The following is a 26,461-nucleotide window of genomic DNA, read 5'->3' as shown; positions in this document are numbered from 1 at the left end:
TTGCAGCCTCGTCACTCTCTGTTTGTTTTTGACCTTTTGCCCATGTGGTATTTCCAACACAGACTCTAAACTCCAAATCTCACCCCACTGACTTTGACTGAGCTGTTTTCGGTCAGGAAACAATTCAAGTTTGTTTAAGGAACTATCAAAAACATTAAATCTTAGTATGTCTAAGCCAGTCTGAGACCCTGAAATCGCCGAATCCGAATCCCACGAACACCAGCGATCTCATCTGCCTGATTTTCCCGGATAATGATTAGGATTTGGTGTTTATATCGCCACGACCCGGGTTCGATTCCCGGTCAGGGAATGAAGATTTATTCTTTTTCTCACAACGCATGAATTAAGAGGAGGTGTAATTACTTCCTGATTGAAAACACGAGTGATATTGTCGCCAGTTTCAAGATGTGGAGACGCCGGCGTTGGACTGTGGGAGGCACAGTATGAAGTCTCACAACACCAGGTTAAAGTCCAACAGATTTATTTGGTGGCAACAGTTTCAAGAGCAGAGAGAAAAATCAGTCCCATTCCACAATCACGTCAATTTCCCGCAGCAATTTATATTTACATTTACATGAGGGCGGCACGGTAGCACAGTGGTTAGCACTGCTGCTTCACAGCTCCAGGGTCCCGGGTTCGATTCCCGGCTCGGGAGACTGTCTGTGTGGAGTTTGCACATTCTCCTCGTGTCTGCGTGGGTTTCCTCCGGGTGCTCCGGTTTCCTCCCACAGTCCAAAGATGTGCGGGTTAGGTTGATTGGCCAGGTTAAAAATTGCCCCTTAGAGTCCTGGGATGCGTAGGTTAGAGGGATTAGCGGGTAAATTAGCGGGTAAAAAAAAAAGGGATTAGCGTGCAGGGACTGGGTGGGGTTGTGGTCGGTGCAGACTCGATGGGCCGAATGGCCTCCTTCTGCACTGTAGGGTTTCTATGATTTCTATGATTCTATGACATTCCCTCTGCCGGTTCCTCCATTCAAAACGAATAATGATACATTCTGCTGCATTAAATTTTACTGCAGCTCCCTGCATTCAAAGAGCAGTACTAGGATCGAAGGAAATTTGGCATGTCCACTACGACTCTCACCAACTTTTACAGATGCACCTCAAAAAGCATTCTTTCTGTTTGTATGACAGCTTGGTATGGCTCCTGCTCTGCCCAAGACCACAAGAAACTACAAAGGGTCGTGAATAAAGCCCAGTCCATCACGCAAGCCAGCCTCTGATCCATTGACTCTACCTACACTTCCCGCTGCCTCGGCAAAGCCGAAGGCATAATCAAGGACGCCACATACCCGGAACATACGCTCTTCCACCTTCTTCCGTCGGCAAAAACGATGCAAAAGGCTAAGTTCATAAACCAACCCTCAAGAACAACTTCTTCCCTGTTGTCATCAGACTTTTGAATGGACCGACTTCGCACTAAGATGATCTTTCTCTGCACCTTAGTTATGACTGCAACACTGCATTTTGCACTCTCTCTTTTACTTCTTTATGAACAGTATGTCTGGTCTGTATAGCGTGCAAGAAACAATACTTCTCACTCTATACTAATACATGTGACAATAATAAATCAAATCAAGTCAATCAAATCAAATCAAATCAAACCAAACCAACCTGTGATAAACCTTAAATTATCACAGCTCTGCTTTCGTCACACTGGCTACCAGTGTGAGAATTGCAAAACTTGGCGACGTGCACAAGACTGTAAAAAGAGTGTGACTGTGGCTAACAAAGCATTTTGTCTGGGAAACGTATTTGTTGTGTAAGGGGCCTCAAGGGAGTCAATGAATAAACGGATGAGTGTTAGCTAATTGGTAAGGTCACAGCAGGATATAGATTAGTTGGAGACGTGGGTGGAGAGATGGCAGATGGAGTTTAATCCGGACAAATGTAAGGTAATGCATTTTGGAAGGTCTAATACAGATAGAAAATATACAGTAAATGGCAGAACTCTTAAGAGTATTGATAGGCAAAGGGATCTGGGTGTACAGGTTCACAGGTCACTGAAAGTGGCAATTCAGGTGGAGAAGGTAGTCAAGAAGGCATACGGCATGCTTGCCTTCATCGGCCGGGTTATTGAGTTTAAAAATTGGCAAGTCACGTTGCAGCTTCATAGAACATTAGTTAGGCTGCACTTGGAATATAGTGTTCAATTCTGGTCGCCACACTACCAGAAGGATGTGGAGGCTTTGGAGAGGGTACAGAAAAGATTTACCAGGATGATGCCTGGTATGGAGGGCATTAGCTATGAGGAGAGGTTGGAGAAACTTGGTTTGTCTCACTGGAGCGACGGAAGTTGAGGGGAGACCTGATAGAAGTCTACAAGATTATGAGGGGCATGGCTAGAGTGGATGGTCAGAAGCTTTTTCCCAGGGTGGAAGAGTCAATTACTAGGGGGCATATGTTTAAGGTGCGAGGGGCAAGGTTTTAAGGCGATGTACGAAGCAGATTTTTTTACACAGAGAGTAGTGGGTGCCTGGAACTCGTTGCCAGGGGAGGTAGTGGAAGCGGATACGGTAGTGACTTTTAAGGGGCGTCTTGACAAGTACATGAAAAGGATGGGAATAGAGGGATATGATCCCCGGAAGGGTAGGGGGTTTTAGTTACGTTGGGCAGCATGGTCGGTGCAGGCTTGGAGGGCCGAAGGGCCTGTTCCTGTGCTGTAATTTTCTTTGTTCTTTGATCTTTGTTCTTTGTCACGGTCAGATTCCCTGGTGGTCTACTGGTTAGGATTCAACGCTTTCACTGCTGTTCGATTTCTGGCCATAGCATAAAACTTTCTTGACGCTGTGTAAATTGTTAAATTGAAGATGAATTCTGCATTGAGAAAAAAACAAGGTCAGAGAATCCCTGCACTGCAGAAGGAGGCCATTTCGCCCATTGAGCCTGCACCAGCTCTCCAGCAGAACATCCCTCCTGGACACTATCCTCATAACCCACGCATTTAGCCTGCTAATCCCCCTAAGCCAAGCATCTTTGGGCCATAACGGGCAATTTAGCATGACCAATCAACCTAACCTGCACATCTTTGGAGTGTGGGAGGAAACAGTCGCACCCGGAGGAAACCCACGCAGACACGGGGAGAATGTGCAAACTCCACACAGACAGTGATCCAAGCCGGGAATGGTCCCTGGTGCTGTGAGGCAGCAATGTTAACCACTGTGCCACCCTGCCGCCCTCGTGAGGTTGAAGAGCGTCTGTGGAGTGAGAAACAATGTAAACCTTCCATCAAAAGGAGGGAAATAAGTCCTTGGCGACAATTACGAGGAGTGTCAGGGCGAAATGTTCCACTCCTGTTCCCATGTATTATTTTGTGCCGATATCACTCAGAGCAATAGTTATCATGATTTACGAAGCGGTAGTGTGACTCAGTGGTCAAAGGTGATGGTTTTGTGCCCAGTTTGTAGGGAGGCTCGGTTAGAATCTCATTGCTGGCGAAATAATTTGTCATTTTGGTCAGTTTGGCAAAAACCCCTTGATGGGCTGAAGGCGGTGAATGTTTGCAGTGCTGTATGTTGGTTGGAGTAACAGAAACAAGCAGCAGGATTTTATCCGGCACTCTCCTATCACCGACTGCCAGCAGAAAGTGGCGAGTGCAGCTTCAATCAGCGGGTTACTGCCCACCCCTGGGACACAGGATACTTCAACCCGGGTCAACGTCCCCCGCCCCCCCCCCCCCGTCCCCCGCCCCCCAAACACAGGCTCAGGAAAACGCAGGTAGATTATATTCCGCCCATTAAACCTCCGAGCAGCATTTACACAATAACCGAGTGACTTCATTGCAGTGTTAATGTAAGCCTTACTTGTGACTAATAACTTTTTTAAAACTTTAAACTTCATAACTTTCTTTAAGCTTCTTCCCTTGTGTTCACCTCGTGTGACATCATGGCGCTGAATAAATTCAGTGAGTTTTGATGTCACTTAGCCCGAGATTTGGACCCAGATCTGGGAGATATTTGTGCCAGTGTAAACAGCAAAATCTCACCCATTACCACCCAGATGTTACCTTGCAACACCAGTCTGAGACCCGGAAGGCGCCGAATCCTTCGGACTCGACCACCAGGATCTCATCTTCCCGATTCTCCCAGACTCTGATTACAGGAATGTAATCCTGTAATCCTGTAACTTGATTTTATCACGAGGCAGTTGTCAGACACACAAAAAAAGTACTGAAAGGTGAACAAAGCACCAAGTTAGCATGGATCGGTCAGGTAAGAAAGTGTGCAGGCACGTTCCCGAGTGGTTAGGAATTGGTGTTTTTGTCCTCATGGCACCGGTTCGATTCCCAGTCAGAGAATGAAGATTTATTCTTTTCATTGCAGCACATGAATTAAGAGGAGGCGTAATTACGACCTGATTGAAAACACGAGTGATACGAGTACCAGTTTCAGTAACAGAGAGAAAAATCAGCCCCATTCCACAATCACGTCAATTTCCCACAGCACTTTACATTTACATTCCCGTTGCTGGTTCCTCCAGTCAAAACAAATGTTTACGGGAATCAGCGCAGTGCCATTCATCCACAGTCACACTCTCCTTCTAGTCTTGTGCACCTTAAGATTTGAAATTGTTCAGATTGCCACACTGGCTTCCAGTATGATGAAAGCAGAGCTGTGATAATCTGATGTTTTTCAGCACATTTACCACAATAAGGCTTTTAACAGGCCGATGTTGACATTCCTGTCTGAATGTGGTGAGCGACAGTTAAATTGAACGCTTTGACAGGAGGAACCAGATAATTGCTGTAGATAATTGACGGGATTGTGGAATGGGATTGATTTTTCTCCCTGCTGTTCAAATTGGCACAAGTATTGAGCGATCAGTCGCAGCTGCTGGTTGGGTTCTGTGGTGTAATGGTGAGCACTCTCGACTTTGAATCTAGTGATCCGAGTTCAAATCTCAGTCGAACCTCTGTTGCTTTTGTCAATGCTGATGTTTGATTCGCTGCAGGGAATTTCGTCTAATTTTCTCAGAAAGTGCAAATTGAGAGGACAATTTGTCAGCCAGTTCATCTGTTATTTCAATGAGCCTCTGATGCCAGTTGCTTACAGTAACAATGTTTTTCATATTTTCGCTGCTCTTGAACTCCTCTGTTGAAAGAAAGGAGCAGTTGGTGTCACATAACAGCGAAATTTCGATTGGAGCTTGGCAATTATTTTGCATGTATGTGTGTTTCGAGAGAAAGGCCTCCTGCATTTGACCAGGATCCTGCCGTTTCCATGGTGTGAGGGATAACACTCTGGACTTTAAATCCAGCAATTCCACTTCGAATCTCATGGAACCGTTGTTCTCATCGACCCACCTCTTGTTCAAATTGGAACAGATGAGCGATAACTGTCAACGGACCCCCCTGCCCTCTGCGGCTTCTCTGCCTCTGAATGTTTTGTATTCTTGAGCAAACATCCTCTGGGGCTGATGCAATGACGCCAAGACAGACGTTCCCTGCATCGTCTGCAATGTGATTGCGCTGAAATTTGCTGCGTGTTTAGAATTCCACTTTCTAACAATAAATGTCCTTCAGCAAACTAATCATCGGCTTTTGCAAGGGAAAAACAAGGTTCTGCCGAGATTTGTTAATGCATAATTAAAATTAATTTATCAATGTCATAAGTACGCTTCCATTAACACTCAATTAAGTTACTGTAAAAATTTCCAGTCACCACACTCCGGCGCCTGCTCAGGGACACTGGGAGAATTTAGCATGGCGAACGCAACTAACCAGCACGTCTTTTAGACTGTGGGCGGAAACTGGAGCACCCGGAAAAGACAAAGGCAGACACGGAGAGAACGTGCAGACTTCGCACAAACTTTAACCCAAACCGGGAAACGAAGCCGGGTCCCGAGTGCTGTGAGATGGCAGCGCTAACCACTGTGCCACCATACCACCCATCTTGACTCTGATCGCTGGATTCAGAGCCCTCACCAGTACAACACAGAACCCAGAACACGGCAGTCCGCTGCAAATGGTCACTCAAACATTTGACCTCTTACAATCAATGTGGCAGCAGCAGCAAGTGTGACAAATGCGTCGTTATGCGGCCACCATTGATATGCGAAATAAATCTCATATCAGCAGAGGTAGCCATGTTTCACAGGGGCACGACCCCAGTCATAGAGACATAGAGGGCTACAGCACAGAAGCGGCCCTTCGGCCCATCGTGTCTGCACCAGTCAAACAACCACCTCTCGATTCTGCTGCCATTTTCAGCACTGGGCCCACAGCCTTGTGTGCCTTGACATCACAAGTACACAGCTAAATACTTCCTCAATGTTGAGAGGGTCTCTGCTCCAGCACCCTTTCAGACAGTGAGTTCCAGTTTTCCACCACCCTCTGGGTGAAACGATTTTTCCTCACATCCCCTCTAAACCTCCTGCCGATTACCTTAATATTTAATCTCAAATTATTGATCTCTCTGCCAAGGGGAAACGTTCATGCCTGTCTTCTCTCGCTCCTTCCTTATAGTTATGAGGGACATCGACAGCGTGGATAAGGAGCAACTGTTCTCCTATTTGAAGGGTCAGTCGCCAGGAGACATAGATTCAAGATGAGGGACAGGAGGTTTAGGGGGATGTGAGGAAAATCCTTTTACCCAGAGGGTGGTGACGGTCTGGAATGCTGCCTGGGAGGGTGGTAGAGGCGGGTTGCCTCAGATCTTTAAAAAGTATCTGGATGAGCAGTTGGCACGTCAGGACAATCAGGTTTATGGGCCAAGTGCTGGTCAATGGGTTTAGGTGGGAGTTCGGGTGTTTCTAATGTGTTGGTCAGGGCTCGATGGGCTGAAGAGCCCCTTATGTGCTGTATGATTCTATGATTCTATGGAATACCGGGTCCCAGCTCATACCTGTCCAGGGTGTGAATCCTTTCTCAGCCACGATGTATTGAATGGTCACTCTCCAGTGTGACTCCGCTATTGTGTCAGTAAATGCGATGACCGAGTGAATTCCTTTCCCCTGTCAGGTGGCGATGCTCTTATTCACACTGGGTTTTTCCCATCGGTTGTCAGCTCAGAGGGGAGTCTCGGAGCTTTCTTTGCAATAAGTCCCACATTCTGACAAATCACCAGTTGAACAAAATAACAAGCTGCAGATGCTGGATATTTGTAATAAAAACATTAGGAAATCCTGGAATTTACAGCCAATCTGACTGCATCCGTAAAGTGTGAAACATTGTTTACATTCCTAGTCTATGACCTTTCATCGGAACTGCATTATGTCTGTGCACAACTCGATTCACTCTGTTTATCAATACATTGAATCTGTCAGTAAAAACTGCCCTCTACTTCACTGAGAGTAAGAGGCGCCTGTGTGTCCGTGCAGCTGAACAAATATTGCTTTATGGGATCTAACCTATCCACATGACAGTGCAGAAGGGACCTCAATTTAAAATCTCAAACAAAGGACAGCACTTCTGCCAGTGCAGTACTCTCTCAGCGCTCTGCGGTAGTGTTAACCTAAATTATTGTGCTCAAACCTTAGTAATGCGATTTGACCTCATCGCCTTCCAACATAAACATTGTTACCAACAGAGTCACAGTCAAACAAGCAAGTCAATGTACCAGTATTAATGGCAGGATTAGAGGGAAGTTGTCGAGTAATTGATTTCATCCACAGGGCGGGGTATTGAACTCAATTTCTGAGATGAGTTGAGGCAGAAACCTCCATTGGGTGACAAAGAGAACACGTGGAAAAAAGCAGTTGATGTCCCGTGACCGACAGGGATACAGGGAAACAGGTCGACTGCGGGATTGGACTGGATTTCTCATCCCTGAAGGCACAGGCAAGATTGATCGAATAGCCTCCTTATTGGGATAAATAAGAAGAACAAAGAACAATACAGCACAGGAACAGGCCCTTCGGCCCTCCAAGCCCGCGCCGCTCCCTGGTCCAAACTAGACCATTCTTTTGTATCCCTGTTTCGTCATGTTTCCATGTTTCGTCATTTCAATCCTTTAAAATTATTTGGGTTTTTTTCCAATCTGATTTATCAACTTGATCAACGAACAATTTATGAAAGGAAAGAGTGGGAAAGTATTGGGAGTTTTCAGTGAGGTAAAAGCTAAATTTTGCGGATGCTGGAATCTGAAACAAAAACCGAAAACGTTGGAAAATCTGAGCAGGTCTGAACTCACTTGTGGATAGAACGTTGAGCGCCAACCCGTGTTTCCAATGTGTTGGTGCGGACTCCGTGGGGTGAAGGGCCTCTTCTGCGATTCTCTGATTCTATGAAATCCTGGGTCCGGCGTCACACCCGGCTGGGGGGGAGGGGGCGGGGTAGGGGGCGGGGAGGGAGCGGGGGAGGGGGCGGGAGGGGGCGAGGGAGCGGGAGAGGGCGGGGGAGGGGGCGTGGGGCGGGGGGGTGGGCGGGGGGGGGGGCGGGGGGGAAGGGAGTTGGGAGGGGATGTATGTGGGGGTGGGGGGCGGGAGGGTGGGAGGGGGTGGGGGGAGGTAGGTGGGGAGGGGGTGGGGGGAGGGGGTGGAGGGGGAGGTGAAGGGGGGAGAGGGAGTAGGGGGGAGAGGGGGGCTGGGAGGGGGTTAAACCCTCCGTCGCCTTAATGTGTCTGAATGATCTCTCTCCAAAGTGACTCTGCCGTTGTATCAGCAAAAGTGATGACTGAGTGAATTTGGAGTTTCAATGGTTCACAAACAAATACAGAGTCGAGGGAAATAGAAGGGGAAAGGAGGAAAGAACAAACCGTCTTCTGATGAAATGGAAGGCTGGAGTGACTAAGTAACAATGGAGTTGAGTATTGTTTGCACTGAGCCAATCTCCCAAATCCGGGTTGAAGTCTCGTGCTAATTGAGAACATAGAACATAGAACATAGAACATTAATCATGTGGGAATATCAATTTAGAAACATAGAATATTACAGCGCAGTACAGGCCCTTCGGCCCTCGATGTTGCGCCGACCAGTGGAACCAATCTAAAGCCCCTCTAATCTACACTATTCCAATATCATCTCTCTGTTTATCCAATAACCATTTGAATGCTCTTAATGTTGACGAGTCCACTACTGCTGCAGGCAGGGCATTCCACGCCCTTACTACTCTCTGAGTAAAGAACCTACCTCTAACTTCTGTCCTATATCTCTCACCCCTCAATTTAAAGCTATGTCCCCTCGTGCTAGCCATCACCATCCGAGGAAAAAGGCTCTCACTATCCACCCTATCTAATCCTCTGATCATCTTGTATGCCTCGATTAAGTCACCTCTTAACCTTCTTCTCTCTAACGAAAACAACCTCAAGCCCCTCAGCCTTTCCTCATACGATTTTCCCACCATACCAGGCAACATCCTGGTAAATCTCCTCTGCACCCTTTCCAACATTTCCACATCTTTCCTATAATACGGCGACCAGAACTGTACGCAATACTCAAAATGCGGCCGCACCAGAGTTTTGTACAGTTGCAGCATGACCTCCTGGCTCCGAAACTCAATCCCGCTACCAATAAAAACTAACACACCGTACGCCTTCTTAACAACCCTATCAACCTGGGTGCCAACTTTCAGGGATCTATGCACATGGACACCCAGATCCCTCTGTTCATCCACACTACCAAGTATCTTACCATTAGCCCAGTACTCTGTATTCCTGTTACTCCTTCCAAAGTGAATCACCTCACACTTTTCCACATTAAACTCCATTTGCCACCTCTCAGCCCAGCTCTGCAGCTTATCTATGTCCTTCTGTAACCTGCCACTTCCCTCCGCACTGTCTACAACTCCACCGACTTTAGTATCATCCGCAAATTTACTAATCCATCCTTCCACGCTCTCATCCAGGTCATTAATAAAAATGACAAACAGCAGTGGCCCCAAAACAGATCATTGTGGTACACCACTAGTAACTGAACTCCAGGATGAATATTTCCCATCAACCACCACCCTCTGTTTTCTTACAGCTCGCCAATTCCTGATCCAAACCACTAAATCACCCTCAATCCCATGTGTCCGTATTTTCTGCAAAAGCTTAGCATGGGGAACCTTATCAAACCTTCTCGCTGAATTAAGCGTTAAAATCCTCGCCTTCCAATGAACTGGAGGCAGTTTTCAGTCACAATCCAGAAACTGTGCGATTAACAGAGTGAGATGGAGAAAAATTCAGTGTGAGCGGTGACACTGCCGGAGGAATACAGGGCTGGAGTTCACCCGGGAAAGCAGTACAGTTTAAAATTAATAGCGCGCAACTTGGTTCCCGAACTCACGAGTAAGAAGCTCTTGCCCAACTGGCTGAGTTACTCAGGCACATGGGTCATGCGGTTCCCCAAATCCTAAAATTCGTGGCGACAAGCATGTTTTCCCATCCGGTGTCTCAGCTTGTTCTGATTAAAAAGTTTACAATGAATCGACCGACAGAATCCCGATGGTTGCAATATATTCCTCTCAATCAGCAATAACTGCATTCGCATCTTCCACTTCTTAATATTGTTGATCTAAACACTCCAGCAAGGTGGGGAAATAGCCTCTCAGTATGCCCACTGACAAACTGTCTGTCAATTTCAGAATTTCCAATCCTATCAACTCTCATTCTTCTAAACGACAGAGAGAACAGGATCATCCCACTGAATCTCTCTTCCCAAGACAACGGCCTCATCAGAGGATCATTTCAGTGAACCTTGGTTGAACACAGACAGCGAGAGAATAGAGGGAGCAAAGAGAAAAAAGGGGAACCTTGATCGATGCACAGAGAGATTGAGAGTGAAAGAATCTGAGACAGATATACAGCGATAAAGAGAGACAAAGAGTGCGCAGATACGTACAATGCATGAGTAACAATATACACACAGCTGCTGTCTGAACACACAAGCATGCGGTTCTCTGATTTGGTGAGCAAAGCATTTTGTCTGGGAAACGTATTTGTTGTGCAAGTCGCCTCAAGGGAGTCAATGAATAAACGGATGATTGTTAGCTAATTGGTAAGGTCACGGCCAGCTTCCCTGATGGTCTCGTGGTTAGGATTCAGCGCTTTCACTGCTGTTCGATTTCTGGCCATAGCACTGAACGTTCTTGACGCTGTGTGAATTGCTAAGTTGAAGATGAATTCCGCATTGAAAAAAGCAAGTGATTGTGAGCGTCTGTGGAGTGAGAAACAATGTAAACTTCCATCAAAAGAAGGGAAAGCGGTCCTTGGCGACAATTACGAGGAGCGTCAGGGCAAAATGCAGGTGTACCTGAAGAATTATCACCGATTGGTTTGGTTTGATTAGATTTGATTTGATTGATTTGATTTATTATTGTCACATGTATTAGTATGCAGTGAGAAGTATTGTTTCTTGCACGCTATACAGACCAGACATACTGTTCATAGAGAAGGAAAAGAGAGTGCAAAATGCACTGTTGCAGTCATAACTATGGTGGAGAGAAAGTTCAACTTAGTGCGAAATAGGTCCATTCAAAAGTCTGATGGCAACAGGGAAGAAGTTGTTCTTGAGTCGGTTGGTTTATGAACTCAGACTTTTGTATCGTTTTTGCCGAGGGAAGAAGGTGGAACAGCGTATCTTCTGGGAATGTGGTGCCCTTGATTATGCCTTCCGCTTGCCGAGGCAGCGGGAAGTGTAGATAGAGTCAATGGATGAGAGGCTGGTTTGCGTGATGGACTAGGCATCATTCACGACCCTTTGTAGTTTCTTGCGGTCTTGGGCAGAGCAGGCACCATACTAAGGTGTGATACAACCAGAAAGAATGCTTTTTATGGTGCAACTGTAAAAGTTAATGAGAGTCGTATTGGACATGCTTTCCTTAAGTGGTCAAAGGTGCTGGTTTTGTGCCCGGTTTGTCGGGAGGCTCGGTTGGAATCTCATTGCCGGCGTAATAATGTCATTTTGGTCAGTTTGGCAAACGTCCCTTGATGGACTGAAGACGGTTCATGTTTGCAGTGCTGTATGTTGGTAGGAGTAACAGAAACAAGCAGGAGAATTTTATCCGGCACTCTCCAATCACCGTCTGCCAGCGGAAAGTGGCGAGTGCAGCTCCAATCAGTGGGTTACGGCCCACCCTTGGGACACAGGATACTTCAACCCGGGTCAACCCCCCACCCACCAAAACAGGCTCAGGAAAACGGAGGTAGATTATATTCCGTTCACTAGATCTCCGAGCAGCTTTTACACAATAACCGATTGACTTCATTTCAGTGTTGATACTTACTTAGTAGCCTTACTTGTAGCCTTACTTGTGACGAAGAAATAAAAAAAACTTTAAACTTCATAACTTTCTTTAAGCTTCTTCCCTTGCGTTCACCTCGTGTGATATCATGGCGCTGAATAAATTCAGTGAGGAGTTTTGATGTCGTTTAGCCCGAGATTTAGACCCAGATCTGGGAGATATTTGTTACAATGTAAACATCAAAATCTGACCCATTACCTCCCAGATGTTACCTTGTAACACCAGTCTGAGACCCGGAAGGCACGGAATCCTTGGCGCTCGACCACCAGGATCTCATCTTCCTGATTCTCCCAGTCATTGATTACGGGAATGTGCACAGTGCCAGTTATCCACAGTCACACTCTCCATCCAGTCTGGTGCACCTTGTTAAGATTTGACATTGTTCAGATTGCCAAACTCCTTTTCCAGTGTGACGAAAGCAGAGCTGTGATAATCTGATGTTTTTCAGCACATTTACCACAATAAGGTTTATAAAACAGGCCGATGTTGACATTGCTCTCTGAATGTGGTGAGCTACAGTTAACTTGAACGCAGTAAAAGGTACCTTGCTCATTTTGACAGGAGGGACCAGCAAGGACAATATAAATATGAATTGCTGTGGGTAATTGACGGGATTGTGGAATGGGATTGATTTTTCTCCCTGCTGTTCAAATTGGCACAAGTATTGAGCGGTCAATCGCAGCTTGCAGTTGGGTTCTGTGGTGTAATGGTGAGCACTCTGGACTTTGAATCCAGCGATCCGAGTTCAAATCTCGGCAGAACCTCAATTGCTGATGTTTGATACGCTGAAGCGAGTTTCGCTTAATTTTCTCACGAAATGCAAATCGAGAGGACAATTTGTCAGCAAGTTCACTGTTACTTTAATGAGCCTCTGGTGCCAGTTGCTTACAATAACACTGTTTTTCATCTTTTCGCTGCTCTTGAACTCCTCTGTTGAATGACAGGAGCAGTTGATGTCACACAACACCAACATTTCGATCGGAGCATGACAATTATTTTGCATGTATGTGTGTTTCGAGAGAAAGGCCTCCTGCATTTGACCAGGATCCTGCCGTTTCCATGGTGTGAGGGATAACACTCTGGACTTTAAATCCAGCAATTCCACTTCGAATCTCATGGAACCGTTGTTCTCATCCACCCACCTCTTGTTTAAATTGGAACAGATGAGCGATAACTGTCAACGGACCCCCTTGCCCTCTGCGGCTTCTCTGCCTCTGAATGCTTTGTATTCTGAGAAAACATCGTCTGGGGCTGATGCAATGACGCCAAGAGAGACGTTCCCTGCATCGTCTGCAATGTGATTGCGCTGAAATTTGCTGCGTGTTTAGAATTCCACTTTCGAACAATAAATGCCCTTCAGCAAACTAATCATCGGCTTTAGCAAGGGAAAAACAAGGTTCTGCCGAGATTTGTTAATGCTTAATTAAAGTTAATTTATCAGTGTCAATAGTAAGCTTCCATTAACACTTAGTTAGGTGACTGTGAAAATTTCCAGTCGCCACACTCTGGTGCATGCTCAGGGACACTGAGGGAGAATTTAGCATGGCGAACGCAACTAACCAGCACGTGTTTTAGACTGTTGGCCGAAACTGGACCACCCGGAAAAGACAAAGGAAGACACGGAGAGAACGCAGACTTTAACCCAAACCGGGAAACAAAAGCCGGGTCCCTGATGCTGTGAGATGGCAGCGCGAACCACTATGTCACCATACCGCACATCTTGACTCTGATCGCTGGATTTAGAGCCCTCACGAATACACCACAGAACCCAGAACACGACAGTCCGCTGCAAAATGGACTCTCAAACCAGTTGACCTCTTACATTCAATGTGACAGCAGCAGCAAGTGTGACAAATGCCTCGTTATGCGGCCACCGTTGATTGCGAAAAAAATTACATGTCACTACCCCGAAATAGACAGCAAATCATTTCATCACAAGCCGTGATGTGTCTAAAGATGTGCGGGTTAGGTTGATTGGCCACGCTAAAATTGCCCCTTAGTGTCCTGCGATGCGTAGGTTAGAGGGATTAGCGGGTAAAATATGTAGGGATAAGAGGGTAGGGCCTGGGTGGGATTGTGGTCGATGCAGACCTGATGGGCCAAATGGCCTCTTTCTGCACTGTAGGGTTTCTATGATGCTATTTCTGTGATTTCTATGTATTGGGAAATATCAGCAGAGGTAGCCATGTTTTATAGGGGCAAGACCCCAGTCATAGAGACTCAGAGGGCTACAGCACAGAAGCGGCCCTTCGGCCCATCGTGTCTGCACCAGTCAAACAACGACCTCTCTATTCTACTCCCATTTTCAGCACTGGGCCCACAGCCTTGTGTGCCTTGACATCGCAAGTACACAGCTAAATACTTCCTCAATGTTGAGAGGGTCTCTGCTCCAGCACCCTTTCAGACAGGGAGCTCCAGATTTCCACCACCCTCTGGGTGAAACGAATTTTCCTCACATCCCCTCTAAACCTCCTGCCGATTACCTTAATCTTCAATCTCAAGTTATTGATCAGTCTGCCAAGGGGAAACGTTCATGCCTGTCTTCTCTCACTATATCCTTATAGTTATGAGGGACATGAACAGAGTGGATAAGGAGCAGCTGTTCTCCTATTTGAAGGGTCAGTCGCCAGGAGACATGGATTCAAGATGAGGGACTGGAGGTTTAGGGGGATGTGAGGAAAATCCTTTTACCCAGAGGGTGGTGACGGTCTGGGATGCTGCCTGGGAGGGTGGTAGAGGCGGGTTGCCTCCGATCTTTAAAAAGTATCTGGATGAGCAGTTGGCACGTCAGGACAATCAGGTTTATGGGCCAAGTGCTGGTCAATGGGTTTAGGTGGGAGTTCGGGTGTTTCTAATGTGTTGGTCAGGGCTCGATGGGCTGAAGAGCCCCTTTTGTGCTGTATGATTCTATGATTCTATGGAATACCGGGTCCCAGCTCATACCTGTCCAGGGTGTGAATCCTTTCTCAGCCACGATGTATTGAATGGTCACTCTCCAGTGTGACTCCGCTATTGTGTCAGTAAATGCGATGACCGAGTGAATTCCTTTCCCCTGTCAGGTGGCGATGCTCTTATTCACACTGGGTTTTTCCCATCGGTTGTCAGCTCAGAGGGGAGTCTCGGAGCTTTCTTTGCAATAAGTCCCACATTCTGACAAATCACCAGTTGAACAAAATAACAAGCTGCAGATGCTGGATATTTGTAATAAAAACATTAGGAAATCCTGGAATTTACAGCCAATCTGACTGCATCCGTAAAGTGTGAAACATTGTTTACATTCCTAGTCTATGACCTTTCATCGGAACTGCATTATGTCTGTGCACAACTCGATTCACTCTGTTTATCAATACATTGAATCTGTCAGTAAAAACTGCCCTCTACTTCACTGAGAGTAAGAGGCGCCTGTGTGTCCGTGCAGCTGAACAAATATTGCTTTATGGGATCTAACCTATCCACATGACAGTGCAGAAGGGACCTCAATTTAAAATCTCAAACAGAGGACAGCACGTCTGCCAGTGCAATACCCTCTCGGTGCTCTGCGGTAGTGTTAACCTAAATTATTGTGCTCAAGCCTCAGTAATGCGATTTGACCTCATCGCCTTCCAACATAAACATTGTTACCAACAGAGTCACAGTCAAACAAACAAGTCAATGTACCAGTATTAATGGCAGGATTAGAGGGAAGTTGTCGAGTAATTGATTTCATCCACAGGGCGGGGTATTGAACTCAATTTCTGAGATGAGTTGAGGCAGAAACCTCCATTGGGTGACAAAGAGAACACGTGGAAAAAAGCAGTTGATGTCCCGTGACCGACAGGGATACAGGGAAACAGGTCGACTGCGGGATTGGACTGGATTTCTCATCCCTGAAAGCACAGGCAAGATTGATCGAATAGCCTCCTTATTGGGACAAATATTTCCATGCTTCATCATTTCAATCCTTTAAAATTATTTGTTTGTTTTGCCTGTGTGATTTATGAGCTTGTTCAACGAAAGATTTATGAAAGGAAACAGTGGGGAAGTATTGCGAGTTTTCAGTAAGATAAAAGCTAAATTTTGCGGATGCTGGAATCTGAAACAAAAACCGAAAACGTTGGAAAATCTCAGCAGGTCTGAAATCATTTGTGGATAGAACGTTGAGCGCCAACCTGTGTTTCTAATGTGTTGGTGCGGACTCCGTGGGCTGAAGGGCCTCTTCTGCGATTCTCTGATTCTATGAAATCCTGGGTCCGGCGTCACACCCGGCGGGGGGAAGGGGGTGGACGTGGGGGAGAAGGGGGTTGGGATGGGGTGTGTGGGTGTCGGGTGGGGCGGGGAGGGGGGGGGGGAGCGAGGGGGATGGTGGTGATGAATCCCTTCATAGCCTTAATGTGTCTGAATGATCTCTCTCCAATGTGACTCTGCTGTTGTATCAGTAAAAGTGATCACCGAGTGCATTTGGCGTTTCAATGGTTCACAAGGAAATACAGAGTCAAGGGAAATTGAAGGGGAAAGGAGGAAAGAAAAACCCGTCTTCTGATTAAATGGAAGGCTGGAGTGACTAAGTAACAGTGAATTTGTGTATTGTTTGCACTGAGCCAATCTCCCAAATCAGGGTTTAATTCTCGTGCTAATTGAGAACAAACCTTCTCGCTGAATTAAGCATTAAAATCCTCGCCTTCCTGTGAACTGGAGGCAGTTTTCAGTCACAAATCAGCAACTGTGAGATTAACAGAGTGAGATGCAGAAAAATTCAGTGTGAGCGGTGACACTGCCGGAGGAATACAGGGCTGGAGTTCACCCGGGAAAGCAGTACAGTTTAAAATTGATAGCGCGCAACTTGGGTCCCGAACTCATGACTCTGCTGGTAAGAGGCTTTTGCTCGACCGGCTCAGTTACTCAGGCACATGGATCATGCGGTTCCCCAAACCGTGGGTCCGGCGTCACACCCGGCGGGGGGAAGGGGGTGGACGTGGAGACAAGCATGTTTTCCCATCCGGTGTCTCAGCTTGTTCTGATTCCAAAGTTTACAATGAATCGAACGACAGAATCCCGAAGGTTGCAATATATTCCTTTCAATCATCAATAACTGCATTCACATCTTCCACTTCTTAATATTATTGATCTAAATATTGTTGATTCCGGTACCAGCTGAGGTTATTCACGAACCTTGTCAACCTTGTCCCTTGCCTGAGATGTGGTGATCCTCAGGTTAAATCACCACCAGTCTGCCAATGGTCATCTGGGATTGTGGCAACATTGCCTTTTTGGGCGGCACTGTGGCACAGTGGTTAGTACTGCTGCCTCACAATGCTAGGGACCCAGGTTCAATTCCGGCCTCGGTTCACTGTCTATGTAGAGATTGCAGATTCTCCTCGTGTCTGTGTGGGTTTCCTCCGGGTGCTCCGGTTTCCTCCCACAGTCCAAAGATGTGCGGGTTAGGTTGATTGGCCATACTAAATTGACCCTAGTGTCAGGGGATTAACAGGGTAAATGCGTGAGGTTGTGGGAATAGGGCCTAGGTGGGATTGTGTCGGTACAGACTCGATGGGCCAAATGGCTTCCTTCTGTTCTGTACGGATTCGATGAAATCTATGAAATAAACACTCCAGCAAGGTGGGGAAATAGCCTCTCAGCATGTCCACTGACAAAGGGTCTCCTAATTTCAGAATTTTCAATCCGATCACCTCTCATTATTCTAAACTACAGAGAGAACAGGGTCATCCCACTGAATCTCTCTTCCCAGGACAACGGAATCAATTCAGTGAACCTTGGTTAAGCACAGACAGCGAGAGAATAGAGGGAGCAAAGAGAAAAAGAGGGAAAAATAATAGAAACCCGACAGTGCAGAAGGAGGCCATTCGGCCCATCGAGTCTGCACCGACCACAATCCCACCCAGGCCCTACCCCCATATCCACCCGCTAATCCCTCTAACCTACGCATCTCTGGACTCTCAGGGGCAATTTTTAGCATGGCCAATCAACCTAACCCGCACATCTTTGGACTGTGGGAGGAAACCGGAGCACCCGGAGGAAACCCACGCAGACACGAGGAGAACGTGCAAGCTCCACACAGACAGTGACCTAAGCCGGGAATCGAACCCAGGAACTGTGAAGCAGCAGTGTTAACCACTGTGCTACTGTGCCGCCCAGTATGTACTCGAAAAGTGATCGATGCACTGAGAGTGAAAGAATCTGAGACAGCGATAAAGAGAGACGAAGAGAGACGTACAATCCATGAGTAACAATATGCACACAGCTGCTGTCTGAACACACAAGCATGCGGTTCTCTGAATTTGGTGAACAGGGAGGAAGTGAATGTTCGCAATCATAATCGCTTTTCGAAAATGTCTTGAATTACTTATGAACGTGTTGTGTTGAGTTGATAGAATTCCTGCAGCCGATGCTCAGATTCTCAAACCAAACCCCACGTAAATCAATCCCGCCATGTACACCACGGAAAAAAACTTACACTTGGTCTTTTGGACACAAGAGTCAAATGAGGATTCATGCGGGACTTCATACAATTTTGTGGCTTTCAATACCCGAAGCAAGAATCACACTCCGAGACCAACGAGCCACGAAAACACAGCTCATTCAACTACATATATTTTCATTGCCATTCAAAGTCGCTCAGACACCGCCAGTGAAAGGTGAAAATGTTGGGAAATAGCAGGAAGTCAGGCAGCGTGTGTGGACAGCGAAAAAAAGCTCATCTTCCACCCCCATGACCTTTCATTAAAATTGGTAATGGTTAGAAATGTCGGAAGTTCTAAACAAGTCAAATTCAGGATGGAGGAAACATAACAACATCTGATAGGGTCGAAGTTAGGAGCGAATACATGAGGGGAACAAATAATCACAAAGTGAGTACAGCACAGAATGAGGCCATTCGGACGTTCTTTTAAGGACTCACATATGCTGTGGATAAAAGGGAAGCGGTGGAGGCACAGTGATAACGTTGGTTGGTATTGAAAATCGAAAGGTACACTCTGGAGCACAGGAATTGGGAGCTGAAGTAGGCAAATTCAGTCCTTTGAGCCTGCTCCGTCATTCTCTCAGATCATGACTGATCTCTCCTTGTTCTCAAAACCACCTCCCTACCTGTTTTCCATACCCCTTAAACCCGTTTCTTTCATTCGAAATGTATGTATCTCCTCATTGAAACCATTTAATGATTGAGAAACCATTCCTCCATGGGGCAGCGTGTTCCACAAATTCTCCATTCACTGCGAGAAGTAGTTCCTCCTCATCTCAGTATTAAATCTACCGCTTCTCAACCAAAACCTGTGATCTCTTGTTCCGTGATGTGGATATGCTGGCGTTGGACTGGGGTGGGCACAGTATGAAGTCGCACAACACCAGGTTAAAGTCCAACAGGTTTATTTGTAGCACCAGTTTCAAGAGCAGAAAGAAAAATCAGTCCCATTCCACAATCACGTCAATTTCCCGCAGCAATTTATATTTACATTCCCTCTGTCTGTCCCTCCATTCAAAACGAATGATGATACATTCTACTGCATTACATTTTACTGCAACTCCCTGCATTCAAAGAGCAGTGTTAGGATCTAAGGAAATTTGGCATGTCCACGACGACTTTCACTAACTTTTGCCGATGCACCATACAAAGCATTCTTTCTGGTTGTATCACAGCTTAGTATGGCTGCTTCTCTGCCAAGGCCGTAAGAAACCACAAAGGATCGTGAATGAAGCCCAGTCCATCTCGCAAACCAGCCTCTCATCCATTGACTCTATCTACACTTCTCGCTGCCTCGGAAAAAACAGAAGGCATAATCAAGGACACCACTTACCAGGAACATACGCTCTTCCACCTTCTTCCGTCGGCAAAAAAAGATACAAAAGTCTGAGTTCATATACCAACCGACTCAAGAACAACTTCTTCCCTGTTGCCTTCAGACTTTTGAATGGATCTACTTCGCACTAAGTTGATCTTTCGCCACACCTTAGTTATGACTGCAAAATTACATTCTTCACTCTCTCCTTTCCTTCTCTATGAACAGTATGTTTGGTTTGTACAGCGTGTAAGAAACATTTCTCACTGTATACTAATACATGTGACAATAATAAATCAAATCAAGTCAATCAAATCAAATCAAATCAAACCAAACCAACCTGTGATAAACCTTCAGGTACACCTGCTGAACAACATTAAATTATCACAACTCTGCTTTCGTCACACTGGTAGCCAATGTGAAAATGTTAATAATTACAAAACTTGGCGACGTGCACAAGACTGTAAAAAGTGTGACTGTGGCTAACAAAGCATTTTGTCTGGGAAACGTATTTGTTGTGTAAGGGGCCTCAAGGGAGTCAATGAATAAACGGATGATTGTTAGCTAATTGGTAAGGTCACGGCCAGCTTCCCTAGTGGTCTCGTGGTTAGCATTCAGCGCTTTCACTGCTGTTCGATTTCTGGACGTAGCACTAAACGTTCTTGACGCTGTGTGAATTGTTATGTTGAAGATGAATTCCGCATTGAAAAAGGCACGGTCGTGAACGTCTGTGGAGTGAGAAACAATGTAAACTTCCATCAAAAGGAGGGAAAGAAGTCCTTGGCGACAATTACGAGGAGCGTCAGGGCAAAATGTTCCACTCCTGTTTCCATGTATTATTCTGTAACTCAGTGCCAATATCACTCAGAGCAATAGTTATCATGATTTACGAAGCGGTAGTGTGACTCAGTGGTCAAAGGTGCTGGTTTTGTGCCCAGTTTGTACGGAGGCTCGGTTACAACCTCATTGCTGGCGAAATAATTTGTCATTTTGGTCAGTTTGGCAAACACCCCTTGATGGGCTGAAGGCGGTGAATGTTTGCAGTGCTGGATGTTGGTTGGAGTAACAGAAACAAGCAGGAGGATTTTATCCGGCACTCTCCTATCACCGACTGCCAGCAGAAAGTGGCGAATGCAGCTTCAATCAGCGGGTTACTGCCCACCCCTGGGACACAGGATACTTCAATCCGGGTCAACCTCCACCCACCAAAACAGGCTCAGGAAAACGTAGGTAGATTATATTCCGCTCAGTAGATCTCCGAGCAGCTTTTACACAATAACCGAGTGACTTCATTGCAGTGTTAATGTCAACCTTACTTGTGACGAATAAATAAAAAACGTTAAACTTCATAACTTTCTTTAAGCTTCTTCCCTTGTGTTTACCTCATGTGATATCATGGCGCTGAATAAATTCAGTGAGGAGTTTTGATGTCACTTAGCCCGAGATTTGGACCCAGACCTGGGAGATACTTGTGACAGTGTAAACAGCAAAATCTGACCCATTACCTCCCAGATGTTACCTTGTAACACCAGTGTGAGACCCAAAAGGCGCCTATTCATTGGCACTCCACCACCAGGATCTCATCTTCCCAATTCTCCCAGACACTGATTACAGGAATGTGAACAGTGCCAGTTATCCACAGTCACACTCTCCTTCCAGTCTTGTGCACCTTGTTAAGATTTGACATTGTTCAGATTGCCAAACTCCTTTTCCAGTGTGACGAAAGCAGAGCTGTGATAATCTGATGTTTTTCAGCACATTTACCACAATAAGGTTTATAAAACAGGCCGATGTTCACATTGCTTTCTGAATGTGGTGAGCTACAGTTAAATTGAACGCAGTAAAAGGCACCTTGCTCATTTTGACAGGAGGGACCAGCAAGGGCAATATAAATATGAATTGCTGTGGGTAATTGACGGGATTGTCGAATGGGATTGTTTTTTCTCCCTGCTGTTCAAATTGCCACAAGTATTGAGCGATCAGTTGCAGCTTGCAGCTGGGTTCTGTGGTGTAATGGTGAGCACTCTGGACTTTGAATCCAGCGATCCGAGTTCAAATCTCGGCAGAACCTCTGTTGCTTTTGTCAATGCTGATGTTTGATTCGCTGAAGGGAATTTCGCCTAATTTTCTCACAAAGTGCAAATTGAGAGGACAATTTGTCGGCTCGTTCGTCTGTTGTTTCAATGAACCTCTGGTGCCAGTTGCTTACGATAACAATGCTTTTACATCTTTTCGCTGCTCTTGAACTCCTCTGTTGAAAGAAAGGAGCAGATGATGTCACACAACACCAACCTTTCGACTGGAGCTTGGCAATTATTTTCCATGTGTGTGTGTGTGTGTTTCGAGAGAAAGGCCTCTTGCATTTGACCAGCATCCTGCCGTTTCCATGGTGTGAGGGTAACACTCTGGACTTTAAATCCAGCAATTCGAGTTCGAATCTCTTAGAACCGTTGTTCTCATCGACCCACCTCTTTTTAAAATTGGAACAGATGAGCGAGTGAATGATAACTGTCAACGGACAGTTATCATTCACTCTGCGGCTTCTCTCTCTCAAATGCTTTGTATTCTGAGCAAACATCCTTTGGGGCTGATGCAATGACGCCATCGTCTGCAATGTGATTGCGCTGAAATTTGCTGCGTGTTGAGAATTCCACCTTCAAACAATAAAAGCCCTTCAGCAAACTAATCATCGGCACAAGGTTCTGCCGAGATTTGTTAATGCATAATTAAAGTTAATTCATTAGTGTCCTAAGTAAGCTTCAATTAACACTCAATTAAGTTACTGTAAAAATTCCCAGTCTCCACACTCCGGCGCCTGCTCAGGAACACTGAGCGAGCATTCAGCATGGCGAACGCAACTAACCAGCACGTCTTTTTGACTGTGGGCGGAAACTGGAGCACCCGGAAAAGACAAAGGCAGACACGGAGAGAACGTACAGACTCCGTGCAGACTTTAACCCAAACCGGTAAACGAAGCCGGGTGCTGTGACCAAAAGAGAAAATGCTGGAAAATCTCAGCAGGTCTGAGCTGAGCTTTGACAAAGGCTCGTCTGGACTCGAAACGTCAGCTCTTTTCTCTCCTTAAAGATGCTGCCGGACCTGCTGAGAATTTCCAGCATTTTCTCATTTGGTTTCAGATTGCAGCATCCGCAGTAATTTGCTTTTACCCTGGTGCTGTGAGATGGCAGCGCTAACCGCTATATCACCATACCACCCATCTTGACTCTAATCCCTGGATTCAGAGCCCTCACCAATACACCACAGAACCCAGAACACTGCACCATTGATATGCGAAAAAACACACATGCCCCTGCCCCGAAATATACAGCAAATCATTTCATCACAAGCCGTATTGGGAGATATGAACAGAGATTGATATGCTTCACAGGGGCAAGACCCCAGTCACAGAGACACAGAGGGCTACAGCACAGAAACGACCCTTCGGCCCATCGTGTCTTCATAGCCTTAATGTATCTGAATGATCTCTCTCCAATGTGACTCTGCCGTTGTATCAGTAAAAGGGATAACCGAGTGAATTTGGAGTTTCAATGGTTTACAAACAATTATAGAGTCAAGGGAAATAGAAGGGGAAAGGAGGAAAGAACAAACCGTCTTCTGATGAAATGGAAGGCTGGAGTGACTTAGTAACAATGGAGTTGAGTATTGTTTGCACTGAGCCAATCTCCCAGATCCGGGTTGAAATCTCGTGCTAATTGAGAACAAACCTTCTCGCTGAATTAAGCATTAAAATCCCCGCCTTCCGGTGAACTGGAGGCAGTTTTCAGTCACAAACCAGCAATTGTGAGATTAATAAAGTTAGATGGTGAAAAATTCAGCGTGAGCGATGACACTTCTGGAAAGCAGTGCAGTTTAGTATTCACAGTCCGCAACTTGGTCCCGAACCCACAATCCTCCGATTAAAAGGCGTTTGTTCGACCGGCTGAGTTACTCAGGGACATGGGTAACGGGGATTTCCAGCTCCTAAAATTCGTGGACACAGGTATGTCTTTTTCCCATCTCGGGTCTCAGCTTGTTCTGATTACAAAGTTTACAATGAATCGACCTACAGAATCCCGAACGTTGCAATGCATTCCTCTCAATTATCAATAACTGCATTCACATCTTCCACTTCTTAATATTGTTGATCTAAACACTCCAGCAAGGTGGGGAAATAGCCTCTCAGTATGTCCACTGTCAAAGTGCCTCCCAATTTCAAAATTTCCAAACCGATCACCTCTCATTATTCTAAATTACAGAGAACAGGTCATCCCACTGAATCTCTCTTCCCAGGACAACGGCCTCATCAGAGGGATCAATTCAGTAAACCTTGGTTAAACACAGACAGCGAGGGAATAGAGGGAGCGAAGAGAAAAAGAGGGAACAGTGATCGTTGCACAGATAGAGAGACTGAGAGTGAAAGAATCTGAGACAGATCATACAGTGACAAAGAGAGACAAAGAGTGGGCAGATATATGCAACCCACGAGTAACAATATACACACAGCTGCTGTCTGGACCCACAAGCATGAAGTTCTCTGATTTGGTGAACAGGGGCGAAGTTAATGTCCGCAATTATAATCACCTTTCAGAAATATCTTGAATTACTTGTGAACGTGTTGTGTTGAGTTGATAGAATCCCTGCAGTGTGTGCTCAGATTCTCAAACCAAACCCCATGTCAACCAATCCCGCCATGTGCACCACGGAAAAAAACGAAAACCCACACTTGGTCTGTTGGAAACAAGAGCCAAATGAGGGCTCGTCTGGGATCTCTCACAAATTGTGACTTTTGACACCCAAAGCGAGACTTATACCCCTAGACCAACAAGCCGCGGAAAGGCAGCCCATTCAACCAAATATATTTTCATTGCCATTCAAAGCCGCCCAGACACCGCCAGTGAAAGGTGAAAATGCTGAATAATATCAGGAAGACAAGAAGCGTGTGTTGACAGGGGGAAAAAGCTCATCTTCCACCCCCATGACCTTCCATTAAAATTGGTAATGGTTAGAAATATCGGAAGCTCTAAACAAGTGAAATTCAGGATGGAGGAAACATAACAACATCTGATAGGGTCGAAGTTAGGAGCGAATACATGAGGGGAACAAATAATCACAAAGCACAGAATGAGGTCATTCAGACGTTCTTTTAAGGACTCACATGTGCTGTGGATAAAAGAGAACCGGTGAATGTGCTGTACATAGATTCCACTGGAGCCACAGTGATGACGTTGGTTGGAAAATCGAAAGGCACACTCTGGAACAGGGGAATTGGGAGCTGACGTAGGCAAATTCAGTCATTTGAGCCTGCTCCGTCATTCTATCGGATCATGACTGATCTCTCCTTGATCTCAAATCCACCTCCGTACCTGTACTCCATACCCGTTAAATCCGTTTCTTTCATTCGAAATATATGTATCTCCACATTGAAATCATTTAATGATTCAGACGCCACCATGCAATGGGGCAGCGAGTTCCACAAATTCTCCATTCATTGCGGGAAGTCGTTCCTCCTCATCTCAGCGTTAAATCTACCGCCTCTCAGACTATACGTGTGATTTCTTGTTCCATGATGTGGAGATGCCGGTGTTGGACTGGGGTGGGCAAGATGAGAGGTCACACTGCACCAGGTTGCAGTCCAACAGGTTTATTTGAAATCACAAGCTTTCGGAGCGCTGCTCCTTCGTCTGGTGAAGAGACAAAGGACAGTGCTCCGAAAGTTTGATATTATAAATAAACCTCTTGCCCAATAAGAGGAAATATTTGGTCAACAACTACTCTAAAAATCCCTTTTAGAATTTTATATACCTCGATCAGTGTCACAGCTTGTGGGACAATTTAACCTCATTATCAATTTCATGTCCCAGTGAACTCATTGGTTGAAGGAGGCACTAAAACATTTAAACAGGACATTTTGAGGGAGAATCTTGTCTCTGGTGAAAACGATCAGAGATGAAAATAATGGGCAAAAGGATATAGGGTAAGTCAGTTTGAAAAACACAGTTCACCAATTACTCTGAGAGTCCCGTGGTTTGTATTCAGTACTCCCCAGTGATGTTTGGGTTCAATTCCCGCTCAGGAAAAAAAGGTTTATTGCTCTCATCAAACTATTAAAAATAATCTGGTTTACTTTCTTATCGAAAGCAGATCTACTAGAATCAGCCGAGTGAGATTTGCATGTTTACATCAAAGCTGGAAATGTCACACGTGCAACAGTTCAAGTACAAACACAGAAAGAGGACAGCGATCGGCTGCATAAAAGTTGACCATAGACATGGTGATTCAAGGCAAAATCTGCGTAGCAATTGGACAGATTTTAGCGTTTACACTGACACTGAATTATGAAACTTTTCCCTCATTCTGCAATGAAAAGCATTTGGAAATATTTCTATCTGGTTTCGAACCGTTTGAAGTTTGTATTGGAGTGTTTGTTGTATGTTGTAATTGGCTGAACACGTCACTGCTGTTGAAGCAGAAGGTACAATTTTGCAGGAGAAACTTGTTTGTGGTGAAAGTGGTCTGGTGTGAAAATTAAA

The 26,461-nt window shown here is 45.7% G+C and overlaps 2 non-coding genes and 1 pseudogene across 2 annotated transcripts; all 3 read left to right on the top strand.

Moving 5' to 3' along the window:
• The window catches only part of LOC144481859 (uncharacterized), a 129,232-nt pseudogene that overhangs the window by 78,591 nt on the left and 24,180 nt on the right, over positions 1-26,461 (top strand).
• On the top strand, positions 12,852-12,923 carry trnaq-uug (transfer RNA glutamine (anticodon UUG)). The gene has a single exon. It is a non-coding gene; the product is annotated as a tRNA-Gln (tRNA).
• Positions 21,931-22,002, top strand: trnaq-uug (transfer RNA glutamine (anticodon UUG)). The gene has a single exon. It is a non-coding gene; the product is annotated as a tRNA-Gln (tRNA).

The sequence above is a fragment of the Mustelus asterias genome, chromosome X, assembly GCF_964213995.1.
Source record: "Mustelus asterias chromosome X, sMusAst1.hap1.1, whole genome shotgun sequence".
Taxonomy (NCBI): Eukaryota; Metazoa; Chordata; class Chondrichthyes; order Carcharhiniformes; family Triakidae; genus Mustelus; species Mustelus asterias.
This window is presented reverse-complemented; position numbering and strand designations above follow the sequence as displayed.